This window comes from Polyodon spathula, chromosome 21, assembly GCF_017654505.1.
Source record: "Polyodon spathula isolate WHYD16114869_AA chromosome 21, ASM1765450v1, whole genome shotgun sequence".
Taxonomy (NCBI): Eukaryota; Metazoa; Chordata; class Actinopteri; order Acipenseriformes; family Polyodontidae; genus Polyodon; species Polyodon spathula.
This window is the reverse complement of record NC_054554.1, coordinates 30,256,383-30,280,329: the sequence shown is the minus strand read 5'-3', so window position 1 is coordinate 30,280,329 and position 23,947 is coordinate 30,256,383. Positions and strand designations below refer to the sequence as shown.

Here is a 23,947-nt window from a genome sequence, read left to right as displayed (position 1 = left end):
GGGGTATTGTAGGTTTATGGAAAGTTGGGGTATAAGATATTACAGGGCATTCTGCTGATTATTCCTCTATTATTATTATTAGGCTTATTATTATATTATTATTATTATTATTATTGTTGGTATATATTATTATTATTTATGGAAAGTTGGTAATTATTATTATTCTTGGTAGGAGACATCAAAGAATCCTAAAACTATTTCTTTTTAGGATTATTAATTAGTTTCTGGATAATCAAAGATCCTAATCAAAATCCTCTTGTATTCAAACCAACAGACAAATATGGCAGGTCTGGAAATCCGTCCACACATCTGGAAACAGGCAAACTTTTTTTTTTTTATAAAAAAAAAAGAAAAAGGAAATTTTAACCTCTTGTGAACAAACTATTAATGATTAATTAATAATATGATTTTATTATTTATTCATTGGGAGAGAAATCAATATATGTTCCTATACATGTAGCGAGTTAATAATAATTCTTGCTGTTTTTGTTTTAGCTCAGTTTTGTTTTGTTTTTTTGTAGCATGTCTCTCTGTGTTTGTCACATTACTGCTGAATGTCTCCCTCTCTGTTTCTCTCCTTCGGGAATCACATCATCCCAGCCCTCCTGAGACACTAATACAAGAGAGAAAGTGAGCGTATACATCCCTGCTCGTGGGAGGGGGGGGGGGGGGGGGGGGCTGTCCTCCACACTCCAGCGACAGTCAGAGGCATGCAAGCATAGGGCTGGGGAAGTTAGAGAGGGAGGCAGGGAAGGATCTGCTGTTGAGAGTGAGAGATAGAGAGAGAGAGAGAGAGAGAGAGAGAGAGAGTTAGGAGTCATCTAGTAGCAAGTGCAGGAGAACGGATTGAAACAAAAAAAGAAAAGAAAAGACCCCGGGAGCGCTTGATTTCTTTTTGTCGGGCCTCTTTCTTGAGGAGAGGTCTTCTGGATGGAGAAGGTCCAGGGAGAAGGCGAAATGGAAAGACGAGAAAGAGTGGATCAGCTCACAGAGGCAGAGAGAGTGATGATCCAGCACACCTGGAGCAAGGTGTACCGTCAGCGTGAGGATGTGGGAGTCTCCCGCGATCTCCTTCTCATCAGTCAGGGAATCTGGAATACAGTAAAACCCTTTCATTCAAACCACATGCAATATACAGATATCATATATATATATATATATATATATATATATATATATATATATATATATATATATATATAGACACACACACACACACACACACACACACATAGAACATAGACGCACACATGCATGCATGCATACAGAACATTCATTCATACAGTAACCTTTTGACATCTTTGAAGTTATTTTTCTGGGAGATGCATCACTCGTCCGGCTCTGTTTCTTGTGAAAGGGGGTCTCAAGCTGACAGATTACATGCACACTAGGGGTTCACTGTGGGATACAGTGTTTTCCCACGGTGTGGCTTGTCCATTCTGTCTGGCTGGGAGTATCTGCACCCAGATATGTGGTTAAGCATAGCCCCTTAAACAGTGAGCGTTTGCTGGGTTCTCTGTGATGTCTGATAGAGCATGTTAATCACGTTTGGAAAGTGTATTATTTACAGTGTGCTCTAGATATACACCGAGTCCTAAAACTGTTTAACGACTGGACTTTGGACTCTGTACATGTGCAGGCACCCAACACACACCATTTAAACTGCTCAATCTTACACTGTATTTGAGAAACTGTTCCTCTTTCTCTCTCTCTCTCTTTCTCACTCACTCTCTCTCACTCACTCTCTCTCTCTGTCTCTAGTTTCTGGGTCTTCATGACAGTTCTGCTCATTAGATCTGTTAGCGCTGTTATTTTGTGTGTTGAAATGGAATCTGTTCTAGAGAAAGATGGTTCACTTTGCAGATTGCACGCCAGGCAGCTTGGCTCTCTCAGCACCTGGAAGGGTTGGAAATGTCTTCAATCCCTCATAGCTTCCCTCCTTCCTCGGAGTAAGATTCAAACTTTAGAAAGATCCTCTCTACCCCTAAGATACCACTTAGTCCTGCTGTGCCTGTGCCATTGTACTGCTGGTTTCAACCCTTTACTGTCCAGGGTATCTTCCCACACCTGTTTAATGCCTATTTTCTCAATGTCAAATATATTGGGCACTGGGCTGCAAAAGGGTTAAAATACAGAGGGAGCACTGTGCATTCAGGTCTGTCGCTCCGGAATAAAACAAAACCCTAACCGGATCCCTGCCACCAGGATCTGGAGCTGAGAACCAGAACCGCACACAAGCATCAGCCTCCAGATCTGCAGCTCACTGCCACACTGGTCAAAGCCTTCACTTTGCAAGATAGCTGCCAAGAAAGCAAATGGAATCCGCTGCATGAGGATGCCCTCCTTCATGCAGCAGCAACTCAGATATACTGTACTGGGGTCCATTCAGTTGATCCAACAGAGCCCAATCAAAATGATGCAGCTGGTTAGATGAGTCGGGCCCTCTGTGTATAGAAGATTTTAATTTCTAAGTTTGTATGGAAAGGCATTTTTGTTTAAGTTTGTAAAATAGAACTATGTACTTCGCCAGGGACAGAGTTTGCACTGGCACCTGCTCGAAGCTGATTTGATGTTATGATCTGCCCTCATTCAGAGCAACTGGCTTGAATCTAGTATTATGTAACACTGAATGCATTGCAAAGTGTCCACATGTGTTATAGCGTTCCTTACAGAGAGATGCTCACACTCACAGCCTCCATGAGTTAAAGGTTCACAGGCAGCACGTGTTGCATTAATGGAGTATGCCGTGTGTTTCAGCTTACATGATCCTGTGAAAGCTTCTCTTTTGGTACAAGGCACATACGTGTGTCCCACAGGGAACACACTAATAGCACCAGGGCTTGCAAAGCTCAAACTGAAACTACAACCCATTAGCACCATGATGCTGCAGAGAGGACACCAGGAGTGTTGCCCTAGCATCTCCTGTACGTGATGAAAGACAGGCAGCTGCTGCATCCCAGAGCAGCCCTGGACTGTCAGGGGTTAAAGAAGAACCCAGAACTCACATTGAGGGATTCACATTGAAATGCTGCCGATGGAAATTTGATTTCTTTATAACTAATCCCAAGCTTGGATTGGATTTCAGCAGTCCCAGCGGTGCTGTGAAGAATACCAAGAATAAGCTAACTATGAAATACAATTGGAAATACACGAGGAAATCTGTGACTCCCTTTCCAAATTCAGAAGCCAAGAAACTGTGTCTCTAGTGCATTTCTGCTGCACCCAGGGCTTGCCAGTAGAGATCCTATGTTAGTGCAGTTTGCAGCGGGCAAAGTTGAGAGCCCCCCCGACCCCTTGTGTCTGCACTAATAGAGCTCCTTATTCAGAAGGCATCCCCGAGCGAGCCTGCTACACTCAGCCCTCAGCCCGCTACACAGCCCTCAGCCCCCTATACTCAGCCCGCTACACTCAGCCCTCAGCCCACTACACAGCCCTCAGCCCGCTACACTCAGCCCTCAGCCCGCTACACAGCCCTCAGCCCGCTACACAGCCCTCAGCCCGCTACACTCAGCCCTCAGCCCGCTACACTCAGCCCGCTACACTCAGCCCTCAGCCCCCTACACTCAGCCCGCTACACAGCCCTCAGCCCCCTACACTCAGCCCACTACACAGCCCTCAGCCCGCTACACTCAGCCCTCAGCCCACTACACTCAGCCCTCAGCCCGCTACACTCAGCCCGCTACACAGCCCTCAGCCCGCTACACTCAGCCCGCTACACTCAGCCCGCTACACAGCCCTCAGCCCGCTACACTCAGCCCGCTACACTCAGCCCGCTACACAGCCCTCAGCCCGCTACACTCAGCTACCTCAGCCCGCTACACAGCCCTCAGCCCGCTACACTCAGCCCGCTACACTCAGCCCGCTACACAGCCCTCAGCCCGCTACACTCAGCCCGCTACACTCAGCCCGCTACACAGCCCTCAGCCCGCTACACTCAGCCCGCTACACAGCCCTCAGCCCGCTACACTCAGCCCTCAGCCCGCTACACAGCCCTCAGCCCGCTACACTCAGCCCGCTACACAGCCCTCAGCCCGTTACACTCAGCCCGCTACACTCAGCCCGCTACACTCAGCCCGCCCTCAGCCCGCTACACAGCCCTCAGCCCGCTACACTCAGCCCGCTACACTCAGCCCGCTACACAGCCCTCAGCCCGCTACACAGCCCTCAGCCCGCTACACAGCCCTCAGCCCGCTACACTCAGCCCTCAGCCCGCTACACAGCCCTCAGCCCGCTACACTCAGCCCGCTACTCAGCCCGCTACACTCAGCCCTCAGCCCGCTACACTCAGCTACCTCAGCCCGCTACACAGCCCTCAGCCCACTACACTCAGCCCGCTACACTCAGCCCGCTACACAGCCCTCAGCCCGCTACACTCAGCCCGCTACACTCAGCCCGCTACACAGCCCTCAGCCCGCTACACTCAGCCCTCAGCCCGCTACACTCAGCCCGCTACACAGCCCTCAGCCCGCTACACTCAGCCCGCTACACTCAGCCCGCTACACAGCCCTCAGCCCGCTACACTCAGCCCTCAGCCCGCTACACTCAGCCCGCTACACAGCCCTCAGCCCGCTACACTCAGCCCGCTACACTCAGCCCGCTACACAGCCCTCAGCCACTTAGCCCGCACTCAGCCCGCTACACTCAGCCCGCTACACAGCCCTCAGCCCGCTACACTCAGCCCTCAGCCCGCTACCCTCAGCCCGCTACACTCAGCCTGCTACACAGCCCTCAGCCCGCTACACTCAGCCCGCTACACTCAGCCCGCTACACAGCCCTCAGCCCGCTACACTCAGCCCGCTACACTCAGCCCGCTACACAGCCCTCAGCCCGCTACACTCAGCCCGCTACACTCACTCAGCCCTCAGCCCTCAGCCCGCTACACTCAGCCCGCTACACAGCCCTCAGCCCGCTACACTCAGCCCTCAGCCCGCTACACTCAGCCCGCTACACTCAGCCCAGCCTACTACACTCAGCCCTCTACACAGCCCTCAGCCCACTACACAGCCCTCAGCCCGCTACACTCAGCCCACTACACAGCCCTCAGCCCACTACACTCAGCCCGCTACACTCAGCCCACTACACAGCCCTCAGCCCCCTACACTCAGCCCGCTACACTCAGCCCTCAGCCCGCTACACAGCCTGCTACACTCAGTCCTCAGTCCGCTACACATGTACTGTGGATTCAGCTTTACTGTTGACCATGTTTTCCAGTGCTTTACTGTCTCATACGCTTTCCTCAGTGGAAAGTGCCCCATGTCAGTGTGAATCTTCCAGCTTGATCCCCAGCCCGCCACTGTCTTTGTTCCTCTCCCTAGGTGGTCAGTCACAATGAGAAGTATTTGTTTTAAAAACGCTCAGCAGGGATCTGCTTGAGAACCACGAGCAGGGGAAAGCAGAGGAGCCGAACTTTCAGCAGGCGCCAGTGCAAACTCTGTCCCTGGTGAAGCACATAGTTCTGTGGCAGGAGATACTAACAATTACCAGATGCTTTGTAGACTAGACTGCAGTTTCTCTCCTTGGACTAAAAACAGGCACACCGCAGAGACTGGTAGAGGTTATTAAAAGAGTTTCAAATCCATGTCTTACATGTTATTAGCACTCAGCATGATCACCTGGGTCCTTTGCTAAAGATCTTTTAGCTGTTTTTTCCTTGCTTGCTTTTTCAATATTAATGATGACAAGCAAATTTCTTTAGAATTTATCTCCATAATTAAAGGGTTAAAACCTTGTGTCCTGGTCCCTGATCACTTCCTGTGCTGTAGGGCAGTGTTTCTAAGTCCCAGGAAGCAGTGCTCTGGGGTACACAGGCAGGTTAGGGCACCTCCAGTCATACAGTAACAGTGATTGTTCTGGCTTCCAGTTCCTTTGTAAGGTGTGGTGCTATCCTCCGTGCCCTTAAAACACAAAGCATTAGAAGCATGTGTCTGATTTCAAGAGGGATTATGGGGAGACAGAGAGTCCACCAGGTGGAAAACTCTCTCGGAAGAAGTTGTTGTTGTTCCCAGGTAGCTCTCTGAAGCCCAGCTGGGTATTGCTGATGGTATTAATTGGTGTTAGTATGAGTGCAGCCCAGCGCTTCTCTCAGCTGTTTCACTTGAAGCACCCGCCCCACATAGATAACCCGAGTTACGCCAAGTCACTCCTTCAGAGAGGAGGACCAGAGGAGCAGGGCAACGCTCACAGCAGAGAGGAGGACCAGAGGAGCAGGGCAACGCTCACAGCGGAGAGGAGGACCAGAGGAGGAGGGCAACGCTCACAGCGGAGAGGAGGACCAGAGGAGCAGGGCAACGCTCACAGCGGAGAGGAGGACCAGAGGAGGAGGGCAACGCTCACAGCGGAGAGGAGGACCAGAGGAGGAGGGCAACGCTCACAGCGGAGAGGAGGACCAGAGGAGCAGGGCAACACTCACAGCGGAGAGGAGGATCAGAGGAGGAGGGCAACGCTCACAGCGGAGAGGAGGACCAGAGGAGCAGGGCAACGCTCACAGCGGAGAGGAGGACCAGAGGAGCAGGGCAACGCTCACAGCGGAGAGGAGGACCAGAGGAGCAGGGCAACGCTCACAGCGGAGAGGAGGACCAGAGGAGCAGGGCAACGCTCACAGCGGAGAGGAGGACCAGAGGAGGAGGGCAACGCTCACAGCGGAGAGGAGGACCAGAGGAGCAGGGCAACGCTCACAGCGGAGAGGAGGACCAGAGGAGGAGGGCAACGCTCACAGCGGAGAGGAGGACCATAGGAGCAGGGCAACGCTCACAGCGGAGAGGAGGATCAGAGGAGGAGGGCAACGCTCACAGCGGAGAGGAGGACCAGAGGAGGAGGGCAACGCTCACAGCGGAGAGGAGGACCAGAGGAGCAGGGCAACGCTCACAGCGGAGAGGAGGACCAGAGGAGCAGGGCAACGCTCACAGCGGAGAGGAGGACCAGAGGAGCAGGGCAACGCTCACAGTGGAGAGGAGGACCAGAGGAGCAGGGCAACGCTCACAGTGGAGAGGAGGACCAGAGGAGCAGGGCAGAGATAATGCTCACAGCAGAGATCCATTCTTCCCATGGGCTCTTCATCATCCTCTTCTCACTTACAGCACGTTTGGTGTTTCTGAATAGTTTCAGGGTGCGTTAAAGACCTATTTCTTAAAGTTTATGAGTAAAAGTAAAAGCTTGTTATTATTCTCTTTATATTAACCTCTGAGCAACCTGGATACTGCCATCGTATTACAAGCTCCAGAGATGGGTTTTTTTTAATGGCACGCAGTTTGCAAGACACTGAGAGCGCGCTGGATTTCAGGAGGTTTGTTATTTTAAAACGCTCTGTGTTTAATGAACAGCAGCCAAACTTCTCATTTGGTGCCAGGGAAGCTCACACTAGAGAAAGAGTGGAAAGGGAAGCCAACGTGGAGTGTTCACAGAAACAGGAGAGTCACGGGAGAGATGGACCAGCCAACATGCTAATACACTGAAACCAAAACGAGAGCACAGAGTCTGCTCTGCTAATACACTGTGAAGAGAGCACAGAGTCTGCTCCGCTAATACACTGTGAAGAGAGCACAGAGTCTGCTCCGCTAATACACTGTGAAGAGAGCACAGAGTCTGCTCTGCTAATACACTGTGAAGAGAGCACAGAGTCTGCTCTGCTAATACACTGTGAAGAGAGCACAGAGTCTGCTCTGCTAATACACTGTGAAGAGAGCACAGAGTCTGCTCTGCTAATACACTGTACCCTAAACGAGAGCACAGAGTCTGCTCTGCTAATGCACTCTGCTCTAAGTGAAGAGAGCACAGAGTCTGCTCTGCTAATACACTGTGCTCTAAATGAAGAGAGCACAGAGTCTGCTCTGTTAATACACTGCTCTAAGAGAAGAGAGCACAGCACCAGCGTCTCATGAAAGAACATGCCCTGATTACCCTTCCCCTCGAACTGCCAGCGGCTCATCTGTAGGCTTGTACTGTTGCTGTAGTATTCCTGCAGTGCCCTGGTTCAGGGTGCTGTGTGCTTGCCCTGCAAGTTCTTTGTGGTCTTCCCGTAGTATCCCTGCAGTGCCGTGGTTCAGGGTGCTGTGTGCTTGCCCTGCAGGTTCTTTGTGAACTTCCAGTAGTATTCCTGCAGTGCCCTGGTTCATGGTGCTGTGTGCTTGCCCTGCAGGTTCTTTGTGAATTTCCAGTAGTATTCCTGCAGTGCCCTGGTTCATGGTGTTGTGTGCTTGCCCTGCAGGTTCTTTGTGATCTTCCAGTAGTATTCCTGCAGTGCCCTGGTTCATGGTGCTGTGTGCTTGCCCTGCAGGTTCTTTGTGATCTTCCAGTAGTATTCCTGCAGTGCCCTGGTTCATGGTGCTGTGTGCTTGCCCTGCAGGTTCTTTGTGAACTTCCCCTCAGCCAAGCAGTACTTCAGCCAGTTCGTGCACATGGAGGATCCTGAAGAGATGGAGCGCAGCGCGCAGCTGCGGAAACACGCCGGCCGCGTCATGAACGCCATCAACAGCGTGGTGGAGAACATCTCCGACCCCGACAAGGTCTCCTCCATCCTGGGGCTGGTGGGCAAGGCACACGCCCTCAAGCACAAGGTGGAGCCCATGTACTTTAAAGTAAGTATCAGATTAGAAAGGTCACCCTGTAAGAGCACCACAGAAAGCAGGACCAGAGGGCAGGACAGAGGGAAGGAGGCATTTCTTTACACATAGAGTGGGAGGGGGTGTTGAATGGGTTACCAAGGGTTACCTAGCTATGCTCGTGATAGTGAATTACTGAACTCCTTTAAGAAGTGATAGTTTTGGGATCAAGCAGCTGCTAGGTACCGATGGACCAAATCTCTTCTCGTAAAGCTTCTTGTTCTTCTGTTCCTAGGGGCCAGCCACAGGGAGGGATGTAGAGGCCACTGGCTGATTGTATTAGGTTGTCTGAGACTGACTGTTGGTAACTTCCTGGCAGCTTTCCACCAATCACACACAAAAACTGACTGTACAAGTTTCCATGAAGTCACCCAGCATGTGGCTGAACACAGTCTGGATAAACACACACTGACAAAAAAATCAGAGGCATTCAGAAATAAAGGGTTGTTTGCTACAGAATGAATGGTGTCTGTTAGATTAAACGACCTGGCAGGCTGTGAGAATGAATGCTGTTCAGCTGACCCGTCTGTGTCCTGCTCCAGATTCTCAGTGGGGTGCTGCTGGAGGTGCTGGGGGAGGATTACTCGGACTGCTTCACCCCGGACGTCCAGAGAGCCTGGACCAAGCTGATGGGCCTCATCTACTGGCACGTGACGGCCGCCTACATCGAGGAGGGCTGGGTGCAGCTGTCCAGCTCGGCAGTGTGAGGGACCTGGCCTCTGAGCCCCGGACGAGGCCAATGAGAGACTGGGAGCTATGGGAACCATGCCAGACCTTACTGGTGTGAGACTGTGGGAGTGGATGTCTTGCATTCCCTCCTTCCCCGGGAGTTTTAATCAAAACGTTAGCTTACTACATCATCGTCATCATCATCATTGTCTTCATAAGTGTAGAAGCATGGTTCATTTGGATGTGCTTTACATTGCAGATCTAGATTCACTCTTAACACTCCCACTATACTCCCACTATGTATAGTGGACACTGTCACCATCTCCCCATGTATCCTTCTGTGTTAAGAAACTATATTTCAGACTCACACTTTACTGTCATTTTTATAATTGCATTTAAAATATTTCCTGTTTGTGCAGGATAAAAACCCAATGGGATTCAATGTCTTGTTTACAGTGGTGTGTCCTGTGGCAGGTAAATCACAAAGCAAGCCATGTTCATTTATTTAAACGATAAACAAAACCCACTCACCCACACACACCGTGGTTTCATATTCACAGGGGAATAAAAATCTGGAAACTGCAGTTCTGAGTTTCTAACACAGAGCAGCTCGTGCCACTTATAGTATAGTCAGAGAAAACAGAGAGAAGAATGTACAGAACCACTGAAAATACAAACTGGTCCCATCACCCCCAGTCTAGCTTTCAATAGCCTTGCTAGCGGACCTGCCTTTCAGCACTAACAATAATGTGATGATCCCCACCAGCCATTCAGCACTGCCTCAATTCCAGCCTTCTCTCCCTGCACTGAATCCTGCTGTCCCTCTGTGTCTCTTCCTGCACTGAACCCTGCTGTCCCTCCGTGTCTCTCCCTGCACTGAACCCTGCTGTCCCTCCGTGTCCCTCCCTGCACTGAACCCAGCTGTCCCTCCGTGTCTCTCCCTGCACTAAACCCTGCTGTCCCTCAGAGTGATTTGTGTTTCTTTTTCAGTTTTACGGAGCAGTAAATAAAGTGTAAAAGGTTCAGGCACACACACTGTCAACACACACACTCCTCTGTCAGCCTGGAGCGATCGGGGACAAAACCGGGAACTCCGAGCCGGCAGTTATGGTTCTAAATCATTGCAGTGTGTGGGTTTGTTCGGGGTTCTAAATCATTGCAGTGTGTGGGTTTGTTCGGGGTTCTAAATCATTGCAGTGTGTGGGTTTGTTCGGGGTTCTAAATCATTGCAGTGTGTGGGTTTGTTCGGGGTTCTAAATCATTGCAGTGTGTGGGTTTGTTCAGGGTTCTAAATCATTGCACTGTGTGGGTTTGTTCAGGGTTCTAAATCATTGCAGTGTGTGGGTTTGTTCAGGGTTCTAAATCATTGCACTGTGGGTTAGTTTCTTTTTTTATTGCATGGACTCAGGGGGTGTTGGGTCTCTCATCTGCAAAGGAGGTTTCACACTCTCTGAAGGTGTCACTCAGTGCTGAGATACACCCCTGTATCACCATCCTGTTTCACAACTAACATATTAAGAAGAAGCAGCAAATAACACTTGTATTCCAAGATGGCAGTGTACTGTTAAATGCACAGAATAACTGTTTAGTGTCCTCGAGGATTGTGTGGACATCGCTTGTGCATGCTTACATTGTGGGGCAGATCTCTAGTGTCGCCCCCTAGAATCACTCTGAACAGTCTGCCACTGCTGCTCTGTTAGCTGGTGTGTCGCCTGTCAGGGTCTGTTGGTCACTGGTTCCAAAGACACAGTATGTAATTGCCAAGTGAATATCATACTCAATCAAAACTAATACAGGCTGCTGGAGCGATGGTATCACTACAACACCTTATTTAACGATGATTCACAAATTCGCTTCATCCAGAGCTAGTCTGTGTTAAACTCCCTCACACAAGTTCACTGGGGTGATCTAGCTGTTTCCCCCCATGCTTTTCTCATGGTTATACAATGCATTTACCATGGTTTGCCAGGTTTTATTATGCTTTACTATACCTCTCTGTGCTTTACAATGCTTCTCTGTGCTTTACAATGCTTCTCTGTGCTTTACAATTCTTCCCTGTGCTTTACTATACCTCTCTGTGTTTTACAATGCTTCTCTGTGCTTTACAATGCTTCTCTGTGCTTTACAATGCTTGCCCTGTGCTTTACAATGCTTCTCTGTGCTTTACAATTCTTCCCTGTGCTTTACTATACCTCTCTGTGTTTTACAATGCTTCTCTGTGCTTTACAATGCTTGTCCTGTGCTTTACCATACCTCTCTGCGCTTTACAATGTTTCTCTGTGCTTTACAATGCTTTCACTGTGCTGTATTACACTTTGCTGTGCTTTTACCATGACAATGTCTTATAATGGTGAGGCATGCATTATGCTGTACTGCATCAGGCTCCTTCACTGATTCACTGGCGTTTTCATCAGCAGACTTCACAGATGTACATTTACTTCAAACAGCATTATAACTTGTTCATTTTGATACATGCAGAAGTATTATTGAGTCCTGTCTGGTGTAGAGTTTGAACTTGCTATTTTTCTATATATGATAATGTTGTATACATTTGACCATTTATTTGGGAGATCTAGTTTGTAATGCTTCAGCATGTTTGCACAGTTTGACATTGACTTGTACTACTTTCAAAAAACAACTGAATAAATAAAGATGTTGATATATGAGTTAACCCAGCACTGTGCAGAGATCTGAGGCCGACTCTTCTGTGTGTTAATTGAGATGGGGAGCTCCACTGCTCAGGACAACACAGCTATCTCACAGGCAGCTCTGGTTCGATGTGCTTGACCGCGTGACCTTGGCTGATAAGCTGGAGAGGTAAGCTGGTCTCTTGTTACGCATCAATTCAGTGCTTATACTCAAGCTGTAGTAAAACAATCTCCAGCTGTGTTTTTTGGTTTCTTCTTGCATTGTAAAACACTCAGGAGTAGACAGACCCCTCTAGAGCAGTAATGATGTGCTTGTATTCACACAGTGCACCCGCTTGAATTCATGCAAGCGTTTATTTTCACAAAGCGCTGAAAAGAAATGAGACAAAGTGACAGATTTATCAAAGGTCTTGGCACCAAAATACAATTTGCACACTTTAGTTTTTTTTGGTGAAAATCAAATCAAATAAACCATTAATGCTGCTTATTAGAAAACAACAGCCTTGCAGCACCCTGCTCTTTTGAGTTGTTAACACAGGACTGGTCCTTCCTGGCTTTGCATCATTTCAGTTTTTGGTGTAAAGTCCTTCTTAATTCTACAGCAATGTTTCTTCTTGCTGTGCATTATCACTGTAACCACAGAAATGGTAGAGAATGAAGAGTTGGAACGGCAGTGGGACAGCAGTCACTTCAGGAATGCCCATCGCTTTGTTAATTGGGCATGGAGTCCAGAGCTGAGTGCAGGATGCTCCAGTGGAATGCTAGCTAACCCCAAAGAGAATCTCACTAATGCGGGGCTTTGGCAGGGCAGGGCAGGGCTGGCTCAGTCTGGGTGGGATTTTAAGCAAGCCTGAGGGTGCCAGCGGTTCGAGAATGCAAAGTATGAGCAGAGACGGAGCTGCTGTCTGCACACTTTGTTCTGTATTCTGCTTCAGATGAGCTGCATTGTCCTTGCTCTCCTTCCACTAATGAGAAATACCTTTAGACTGCACTGCATTATGACAACATTATATATCTCGGTTTGTATGAAGCCTCACAGCTCTATCTGATCCTGGCGGTGAAATGTTGAGAGATTCACATTTCTATGAGCACCCAGAGCAGCCCATGGTGCACAGTGGAGACAAGGTGGGCAATGACAAGCAAGGCAGGACTCTCCATCATCACAGACCAGTACCGTGCCCGACTGATTCATGAGTGGGTTTGAACCAAGCTAAGATACATGGCCACAAGTAAGAATGAGTTTGGTAGCCCTCAGAAAACACTTGACTACCTCATAAAACCTACGCAGTTCAGAGAAATGGGCTCCGTTACAGAAAGGACTGGAAAGCCAGGAGGTGGTCCCTCTAGGGCAGCATGGTCCAGCTCACGCTGCTATCACTGCCTGGCTGCCCTGCTCTGTGGATTCACATGGCCAGTCCCTGAGGCCTCTGTCAATTCACATGGCCAGTCCCTGAGGCCTCTGTGAATTCACATGGCCAGTCCCTGAGGCCTCTTGCATTGTTCTCCTGCGGAGCGCACAGGCCTACTGTTCTTCTGTATGCGTCAGGTGGCTCCTCTTCATGGGCTGCAGCGCAGAGCAGAAACAGATGGTTCCTCTGGGGCTGTGCCTGCAGGGAGCTGTCCCGTTATTTACCTTCCATTTGAGTGGGTCCACAGGACAACTGGGAGGCTGACAGACAGGCAGGCAGGCAGGCACAGCCAAGGGCTTTGCAAACTTAGGGAGCTGACTTTTTAAAGTCAATTCAAAACCCACTATGAGATACAACTGTATCTGTGTTTGAATTGCTTTGATTTCATAAATTATTCTGCTTACATTCCATTGCTTTTTCCCTTGGGGGTTGGCTTGGGGGTTGTGGTGGGGGGGTGGGCGGGGTTGTATTTTTCTATTTCTATTGGACCATTGGCATCTCTTTTTGAAGATGACTCTTAAATTGCTTTGCTGCCAAAAGAGCTGACTTGTTGGATGGATTTGTGACCTTTCTGTGCCAGATAACTGCTGTCAGTCATCCTACAGATGTGCAGCACACTATGTGCAGTGCCCTCACACTGCCGCATGGGTGAGAGGCAGAGAGGGAGAGGGACAGAGGCAGACAGAAGGGTTAGTGAAAGAGAATTGAAACACAGGTAATGAGTTCATTAATGGCTAAAGACATTAAAACAGGCACACACCGTATGTTTAGTCTGGAAGTATACTAACTGGAAGCGAAGGGTTCCATCTAAATGTTCCAGCAGTCAACTGCAATGCCAACAAAGTTGTACGCTTGTCATTAGCTTGTAGTAGCACTAGAGAATTAATAGAAAGTGCCCACACAACACATTGTGACTTACCCTCCCTGCCTGCCCTAATTACATTGCATTCTTAGCGTTGTCTAATCCGCAGGTTAATCAAGCAGCAGGAGGGGTAGGGAAGGGCCAGGAATAATCCTCTGGCGCTCACTGTTTTCTCTTCTCTTGACGGGGTCGGTTAGCTGCAGGCGATGGGGTGTGAGTGCTGACCGGCAGCCCTGCTCCTCCAGGTAAATGGGGAGGGATCATGTGCACCACTATCATGGTCCTCAGTACGCTCGCCATATTCCTGCATCGAAGGTTCTTCAACAAAGTCAAGCCGTGAGTAGCTTCTCTGTTTCTTGTAGTTGAGGCGCGGTCTGTCTGTCAGCCAGCTGCTTGCATTGAATGGTTTAATACCAGAACTGGGAAGTGCAGGGCTTTGTATCCCTGCTGTGAACTGCTGTGCTTAGTAACCACATTCCCACACAGTTAATGTGCTGTCTGCTGCCTTATGTTTTATATTGTATGTGCCATAAAACACATTTCAGATGTGTGAAAAAAATACAGCCAAGCCATGGATTGCAAAGTGCTTGCAGGCAGATTTTGAAGATACCAACAGGGGCTCTTCGCAAAAAAACACCTTATTAAAGTGACTTTATTCATAAATGAACATGTGAATATTACTTTGAGTGTCAGTAACATTTTATTCTTTCCCATCTCTCTGAGATCTCTGTGGAGAACGTTAGGAGCAGGGGTAATTTTGGGATAACCCTAATTCACAATTAAATCCTAAACAGCTACTTCATCTTTTCCAATCAAACCACCACTTAAAGCTTCACCAATTCAATGCCAGACCTGGTCGTTCCTGTTCTTCACGGTGGTTGAAGGCTGGGTTAATCTCAGTGCTTTCTATTCAGAGTTCAAGAACCAATGTAGCTCTGAAGGACCTATGGAGAGGTTATACCAACAGAGACAAACGGTACAGCTCCTGCTAATGTGATGTGACACTGCATGCTTCTGCCTTCCAGGCACCCTGAGGAATTCGATGAGAAAGAGGCCACAGTGCGCGGTGAGGGCAGGTAACTCTCCCACGCTCACCAGTGGAGGCTGCCACTCTCAGGTACTGGGAACGCTGGTTCGCCTGCCAGGGGGGGGTGTGTGTGTGTGTGTGTGTGGGGGGTGGGGGGGGGGGGTGGGGCGATGCTACCCCCACCCTCCCCCCCTTGTATTCCGATATTTTTAAAACAGAAAATGAAATTTCAGTATCCAATGTTCTGTGTGTTGGATGCCACACAGCAATTATCACCAATGCTAGTGTGATAACAAGCACAATCAGAGAAGTGGCTTCACTGAACAAGCGCATATCAGCCATCATCAATCCCTTATTGATTTATATAGCACCCGAAGCACTTCACGGAAAATAGAAAGGAAATGACAGTAAATATAATGCTAAACAATAAACAAATAAACAATACCGAACCCAGTATTTGTGTCGGCTTTAACATGGCTACCTTGCAAAACTACTTTTATACACAAATCCTGGGTAAACAGACAGGTCTTGATGCTTTAGATGAAGGGCTGTGTCTTTCTTTGCAGCTTGTATTTGCTTTTGGATCGGGCTCACTGCTTCTTTTTGTGTTTCGATGCTGCCAAGCCCATTAAAAAATAAAAAAGGAAGAATCCATTTGAGGATGTTTCTGATTTTTAATTTTTTTTTTCCTCTTCTGAGCTCCACTTTGGTGTTGATATTGACACGTACTGCCTGCCCCTGTTTCGAGCTTGCTCTGGTTTTACTGAAACATCTCTGCACTTATATAGTTCCTTGGCAACCAAAGTCCAAAATACTCATAGCGATGCTGATTGGCCTTTATCAGTCTCTTGACCTTTGACCACTCAGTTAAGAGTTTACTTTAGAATTTGGGCTGGGTGTGGCCTGTGTCGTGTGGGGTGCAAGCATGCGCTCTTCACATGACAAGAGAAACTCTGCTCTTCTCTGTTGGTGCACTTTTTTTTTTTTTTTGCAGTATTTAAAATTCCCCAAACTTAAAATATGGCCAAATTTCAACTCTTTGCAACCCACACGAAAGGGGTCCGTCTGTGATTGTTGTGATGAAAGACGACAGTGCTCTGTGAAAGTGAAGGAGGAGGGCAATGAGAGGACGACCACCCCAGACTGTCTCTATGCATGTGCTTGTATTAAAGTGCATATGCATTCTATAAAGCAGTGCCCAGGCTCAGCTCTTGCTTGCTTTGTTTTTCCAGGATATCAGAAGGCTAATACTTCTCAGCAGCAAAGACGGATTCTCCACGCCTGCTTTAGGAATTGCAAGCAGGTAATTCAATGCAATCTATTTTGTATGCAATCCTGTTTTTATCATTGCTGGTCTGGGCTCCCTGTTCTGTGGCCTGACCTCACAGAGGATGCTTCTGCTGGGGCAGCTGCAGTAACAGACCTGGGAGTGACCCCCCCCCTCCCCCGCTCCCCGTAATCTTATCATCAGAGCCGGCGCCGTGCTTCCGTTCTTGTTAGGGTGAAGGGTTCCAGGGCTGTGAGACGGACAGGAGATTCTTCAAGCTCCTGTTATTACTGGGAGACTCAGCGGTCTCCAGTGCTGTACCTAAATAATGGCATCCATGCTAGCATGCAATCTCAGAGACAGACTGCTATGCTTATATATTCTGAGGCTCTGATTCAATATCTATACAACAGTGAGGCTCCAGCGACCCGATTCAATATCTATACAGCAGTGAGGCTCCAGCGACCCGATTCAATATCTATACAGCAGTGAGGCTCCAGCGACCCGATTCAATATCTATACAGCAGTGAGGCTCCAGCGACCCGATTCAATATCTATACAGCAGTGAGGCTCCAGCGACCCGATTCAATATCTATACAGCAGTGAGGCTCCAGCGACCCGATTCAATATCTATACAACAGTGAGGCTCCAGCGACCCGATTCAATATCTATACAACAGTGAGGCTCCAGCGACCCGATTCAATATCTATACAACAGTGAGGCTCCAGCGACCTGATTCAATATCTATACAGCAGTGAGGCTCCAGCGACCCGATTCAATATCTATACAGCAGTGAGGCTCCAGCGACCCAATTCAGTATCTAAGATAATATTACGAAATTGTCAATGGTTCAAAAGCGAAAGAATAAAACAGTGCAAGAAATGGTACCGAATCGTCTTCGGCACGCACTTGAATTGTTCTTGTTTGAATGGTTGGTTGCGTTTGTTTTTTCTTTCTATGACAAACGCAGTCCCAGGGAGTTTAATAATGCAGAGCTCTCATCTGCCCTGTTTTGTTTTGCAGATGCAGGTTCTAGAAGCGCAGCGCACCCTCCTAACTATGGCTAGAAAGACGGTAAGTGGAGATTTGATCTATTCCGCTATTATGTTCAACTGGTAGACTCGCCGTAGGCCTGTCTGCATAGCAACTGATTACAGTGCTGCTCCATTCATCTGACTTGCAAATAATAAAACTGAAATATTGAAAGCAGTATATTAGTGGGGGCTGATTATAAAGTGAAGTAGTGCACATGTACTATTGAATAAACAGGAATAAGGAGGTTCTCTGTATGAACTCAGTCCCTGACCTCAGACCACTCAGCAGTACAGAACCCATTGGTACAGCGCTATCCAAACACACTCACAGCCACACGCATGTGCCTTCACCAGGTGGAGTTTAGTCCTTTCATCAGCGCGGATAATAACCAGCTGTTACGAGTGCTGGCCTGTTTCTGGTAACAGTTATACATTAATAAAAATAAAGAATAGGTTTTTAAGCTTAACCGTGTTTTTTTGTTGTTGTTTTTGTTCCAATATTATAATTGAGCTCTGTGTGAGCCAGTAAGCCCTTCTCATCAGTAGCGACCCCTTAGCTATAAAGCAGTTATCTCCGAATGATCCAATCCCTTTGTTTTCCAGTGAATTTATCCTCATCCCAGCTCTGGAGCTGGCCTGGGCAGCCTCTCCCGACAGCTCAACGCAAGGCTGCTTCTGCAGAACTCCCCGACGTCAAAACCACCGCCCTGAATAAGCCTGCAATGACCGCTGTACAGCCAAGGAGCAAGCCTGCGCTGGGAGGTCACTGGGAGGACTTGCCACCACGTGGCATGGTCTAATAACACTGGGAGATAATAAGGAGCGCCTCTGCTCCTCACAACCTAAGACTGACATTTCTTCAGGAGGTTCTAGGTGCACAATGTAGCTCCCGGGATGCATTCAATGCAGCTTTGCTTTAATAAATAGTTGTCTTTGTCCCGCTTCTCTTTCAAATATGTGAAGGTTTGTTGTCCACCCCAGTGAACGCCTCATCACTGGCTTTACAGCAATACATCACAAGGCTGATCGAAGACTGAAATCACAGGACAGGGAGCCGTGGTAATGCAGAGAGTCAATGACAAGATTAGAATAAGGGAGAAAGTGTAATTACCGAGCAAGCAGTTGTGTGCTGTTTTGCAGTCGAGGTTCGAAAGAAAGTCAGGTGGGATATGACGTCAGAGACGGTAATGATCTCTTAATGGAGGGTTGATTAATATAGAGCGGGAATGCAGTTTCTTAACCTTCTCTCAACTCTCAGCCTTGCTATACAGCACAGAGAGGAGGAGGGTATAATAGTCCATGAGGAGGCTCTTCAGCAAATGCATCCATCTGTGAGACTGAAGAGCTTTTAAATGTAACATAAAAAGCACACAAGTTTAATACAGCAGGAGAGCTTTCCCTAATACACACCGGACCTTGAGATAGTAGCTGAACGATTTCCAGCAAAGCAAACACTGCAGGCTAATGGTATGGGAGAAAGCTCATGGTCTTTTCCCGAGAGGCTGACCATGGGTTCAGGACTCCTAATTTAACGTCATGTCCTCATGACTCTCTCTCTCTCTCTCTCTCTCTCTCTCTCTCTCTCTCTCTCTCTCTCTGTCTCTCTCTCTTTCTCTCTCTCTCTCCTCTCTGTCTCTCTCTCTCTCTCTGTCTCTCTCTCGCTCTCTCTCTCTCGCTCTCTCTCTCTCTCTCTCTCTCTCTCTCTCGCTACTTCTTGCTTTCGATATTCCTCTGGCACACACAGAAAAAAAAAAGTCTTATCAATGTTTGAGCATTTTTAAAGTAATATAATAATCTAAGAGCTAAGAAAGGGGAGAAGCGTAGACAGTGTGTCATTATCTCTCAGGTTCTTTTATGAAGGAGAAAGAAAGACAAAAAAAATCTCAAAGGCTGTTCCTTCAAGCCAGCAAGGATTACTCGTTGAATTATTTAGCTTCTCCATTAATCTGAAAGGTGATGAGATAACGAGTCTCGCTGACCCTGCAGCTTCTTTATATGATCCGCGAGGTCACTGCAAATGCCAAGGATAATTAGCGCCTGCATGAAGATGGAGTCAAGCACTCCCCGGAATGAGACTCACCCAGGATACCCGTCTAACGCAACATTACAGGGTCCTGCCCAGTCCCTGCTGTGCAGCCAAACACACTGCAAGCACACTAAATAATCTACACTTTAATCAAACTGGGGGCTTCTTGGAGATTAAAAATTAAAATAATGTGTGAGACTGGACAAAGAATGCAATAATTCAGTTGCTTTGTATTCTTTGACAAATTCAGTCTCCAGCACGTTTTCAGTAATTAATCAGTTCACACACACATCAGAGGCATTGCAGGTGTGCTGCTAGATCAGTGTGTCTTCCTCCTCGAATCCTCTGTGCTCATATTTATATACACAAGGAGACATACTAGCACGGAGAAGACAGGGTAAAGGAACACACAGACAGAGTTGCACATCTGGTCAAAGTGATCTCCTGCTGACCAGCCCGCATCTCCAGCCTGGATGGTTACTTGCATGGGGATGGGACCTGGGTTCAAACTATAAGAGGCGAGCGCATGCATAGAAGGGACCAACATGCAAAAAGAGCCAGCAGCCTTTATTTCTTGTTTGTTTATTTTTGTATGTATGTGAAACCTGAGGATACAAATTAATAAACACAGCAGTTCAATCACATCTCGTCATACAAGCAAAGCACATCTAGAACAGAAGTCATTGCTACTCAACAGCAAAAGCAAATCTAATGTAATCCCTAGAGCATGCAGAACCCCTCCTCCCTGTTTGAAGTCATCCCCCCCCCCATCCCTCCCCCACACTTTTTCCTTGGGTGCAAATATCAGTTGAACAAACGCCTGTCGTGGGTGGTTACGCAACCCCCACCCCCCGGATCCATGGTTAACTTGGATCAATTAATCTGGCAGCCTTGTCTTCAGCATGTTGGTTTATTGTATTAACTCACTGAAATATCAGCACTGGGCAGGAAATGTGCATCAGGATTAAAACTAATCACAGCTGTCAGGTTCAATTGCACCTACTGCTTATCTGAGAATAAGCAGCCATGGATATTCACTGAAGAGAGGTGAGCGAGAGAAATCTCTGCTGCAAAAAAAGAGAGACTCCAGCCACGGCACTATTAATAAGCAATATGCACAACTGACTACCTGTTACTAACCCTACCCCTACCCCTACCTCCTACCCTACCCCTACACTACCTCCTACCCTACCCCTAACCTACCCCTACCCCTACCTCCTACCCTACCCCTACACTACCCCTACCCTACCCCTAACCCTACCCCTACCCCTACCCTTACCCCTACCCTACCCCTACACTACCTCCTACCCTACCCCTAACCTAACCCTACCCCTACCCCTACCTCCTACCCTATCCCTACACTACCTCCTACCCTACCCCTAACCTACCCCTACCCCTACCCCTACCTCCTACCCTACCCCTACACTACCTCCTACCCTACCCCTACCCCTACCCCTACCCCTACCCCTACCCCTACCCTACCTCCTACCCTACCCCTAACCTACCCCTACCTCCTACCCTACCCCTACCCTACCTCCTACCCTACCCCTAACCTACCCCTACCCCTACCTCCTACCCTGCCCCTACACTACCTCTTACCCTACCCCTAACCTAACCCTACCCCTACCCCTACCTCCTACCCTACCTCCTACCCTACCCCTAACCTACCCCTACCCCTACCCCTACCTCCTACCCCTCCCTACACTACCTCCTACCCTACCACTAACCTACCCCTACCCCTACCTCCTACCCTGCCCCTACACTACCTCCTACCCTACCCCTAAGCTAAACCTACCTCCTACCCTATCCCTACACTACCTCCTACCCTACCACTAACCTACCCCGACCTCCTACCATATCCCTACACTACCTCCTACCCTACCCCTAACCTACCCCTACCTCCTACCATATCCCTACACTACCTACCCTACCCTAACCTACCCCTACCCCTACCCCTACCTCCTACCCTACCCCTACACTACCTCCTACCCTACCCCTAACCTACCTCCTACCCTATCCCTACACTACCTCCTACCCTACCCCTAACCTACCTCCTACACCTACCTCCTACCCTATCCCTACACTACCTCCTACCCTACCCCTAACCTACCCCTACCCCTACCCCCTACCCTACTACCCTAACCCTAACCCTACCCCTACCCCTACCTCCTACCCTACCCCTACACTACCTCCTACCCTACCCCTAACCTACCCCTACCCCTACCCCTACCTCCTACCCTACCCCTACCCCTACCCCTACCCCTACCTCCTACCCTGCCCCTACACTACCTCTTACCCTACCCCTAACCTACCCCTACCTCCTACCCTATCCCTACACTACCTCCTACCCTACCCCTAACCTACCCCTACCCCTACCTCCTACCCTACCCCTACACTACCTCCTACCCTACCCCTAACCTACCCCTACCCCTACCCCTACCTCCTACCCTAACCCTACACTACCTCCTACCCTACCCCTAACCTACCCCTACCCCTACCCCTACCTCCTACCCTACCCCTACCCTACCTCCTACCCTACCCCTAACCTACCACTACCCCTACCCCTACCTCTTACCCTACCCCTAACCTACCCCTATCCCTACACTACCTCCTACCCTACCCCTAACCTACCCCTATCCCTACCACCTACCCCTACCTCTTACCCTACCCCTAACCTACCCCTACCCCTTCCCCTACCTCCTATCCTATCCCTACACTACCTCCTACTCTACCCCTAACCTACCCTTACCCCTACTCCTACCTCTTACCATACCCCTACCCTACCTCCAAAACTACCCCTACACTATCCCTATGCCTACCCCTGCCTGACCCCTACCTCCTACCCTAACCCTATCCTCCTACCCTACCCCTACCCTACCCCTACCCCTACCACTACCTCCTACCCTACCCTTACATCCTACCCATACTACTACTACCCATACACTACCCCTACCCTACCCCTACCTCTACTTCCTACCCCTACCCTACTTCCTACCCCTACACCTACCCCTTACCTTACCCCTACCCTACCTCTACCTCCTACCCTACACTACCCTTACCACTACCTGCTAACCTTACAACTACCCCTACCTCCTACCTTACCCCTACCCCTACCTTACCCCTACCCTACCCTACCCCTACCCCTACCCCTACCTCTGCACTCAGATGTATAAGCACCATTTTGCAGGATTTTGTGTTGTACTGTGTTAGTTTTCTTCTTATCCCACTCAGGAAATTTGACTTTTCACGTTGCACTTGTTTCACACCCTTAGTGTTGGTGTATACTGGCTTTTCTCTGTATTACACTGCTTTAGACACCCTCAATGCACAAGCCTGCTGTATGAACACAATTAATCATTTCACCCCTGTACAGGGCTCTCAGAACACACGACCTATACGCCTCGCTGCAGCTTCAGCTCTCGGCAGGCTAGGGTCCTTTTTTGTTCTGCTGGCCTGGCTTCTGCTGGTAAAAACAATATGGGAATAGGGCCCACTGGAGATCCCAGGCTCCGAGGCCCCTAGTCCGTGGAGAGCAGGCAGGAACATGGCTAGGAGCCGGGGGATTAGGAGGAGAGGGACCCAGCAGGCCTGCGGGAGCCACAGGGAGACTCACTACCTTCTTCAAGTCTTTCATCTTCCTCAGTTTGGCCTTTGACAGGCGCTTGTTTTCCAAGAGCTCATGTTAGATTTATCCATGGATTAAATGAATTGCACGCTGATGGGTTCCGTGGACGAACACACAACTCTTTCATTAGCTCGGCCTAAACAGGAGAGCCAGAAGTGTGCTGAGGAGAGGGATGTGATAAAGAGGACTTCTCTCTCTCGCTCCTATGTGATTGGGGTCTGAGTGCTTGAGTGCTTGTCTCTCTCTCTCTCTCTCTCTCTCGTGTGATTGGGATCTGAGTGCTTGAGTGCTTCTCTCTCTCTCTCTCTCTCTCTCTCTCTCTCTCTCTCTCTCTCTCTCTCTCTCTCTCTCTCTCTCTCTCTCTCTCTCTCTCTCTCTCTCTCCCCAGCCCATGCAGTCTTGTTTGAAGAGCTCTGAACTCAGTGAAGGGGGTGGCTGCTGAGGGGAAGCCCTGATCATCTATTGGACACTTCACACACTCTGAGTGAGCGGCTCTCCCAGGCCTCTCTCTCTACCCCGTAGGCCACGCTGTGGCCTGAGGCACTAGCCGTGGGAGTAAGAGATAGATGGGTCGACATTGGTATGTTAGTGGAAATACCCCAACACTAGTCAGCTAAGTCGAGTCGCGGGCTCTACTGTGTTTTGACTGCCCGTAGAGCCAAAGTTGGCTCCCAGGTCTACTGCTCCTCTACCTAGATCTTTACGTCTCAGCCGTGTTTCGTTCGTGCCGTTCTGGTACCTTTAGGTTTGGTCGGTCTCGGTCTGTCTGATATATATATATAT

General features: G+C 48.9%; 1 long non-coding RNA gene across 1 annotated transcript; it reads left to right on the top strand.

Moving 5' to 3' along the window:
• The first annotated feature begins 14,365 nt into the window (after positions 1 to 14,365).
• LOC121296052 lies at positions 14,366 to 18,507 on the top strand. Its single transcript, XR_005947007.1, has 5 exons — positions 14,366 to 14,521; positions 15,211 to 15,302; positions 16,445 to 16,515; positions 17,503 to 17,553; positions 18,117 to 18,507. It is a non-coding gene; the product is annotated as an uncharacterized LOC121296052 (long non-coding RNA).
• The last annotated feature ends 5,440 nt before the right edge of the window (positions 18,508 to 23,947 follow it).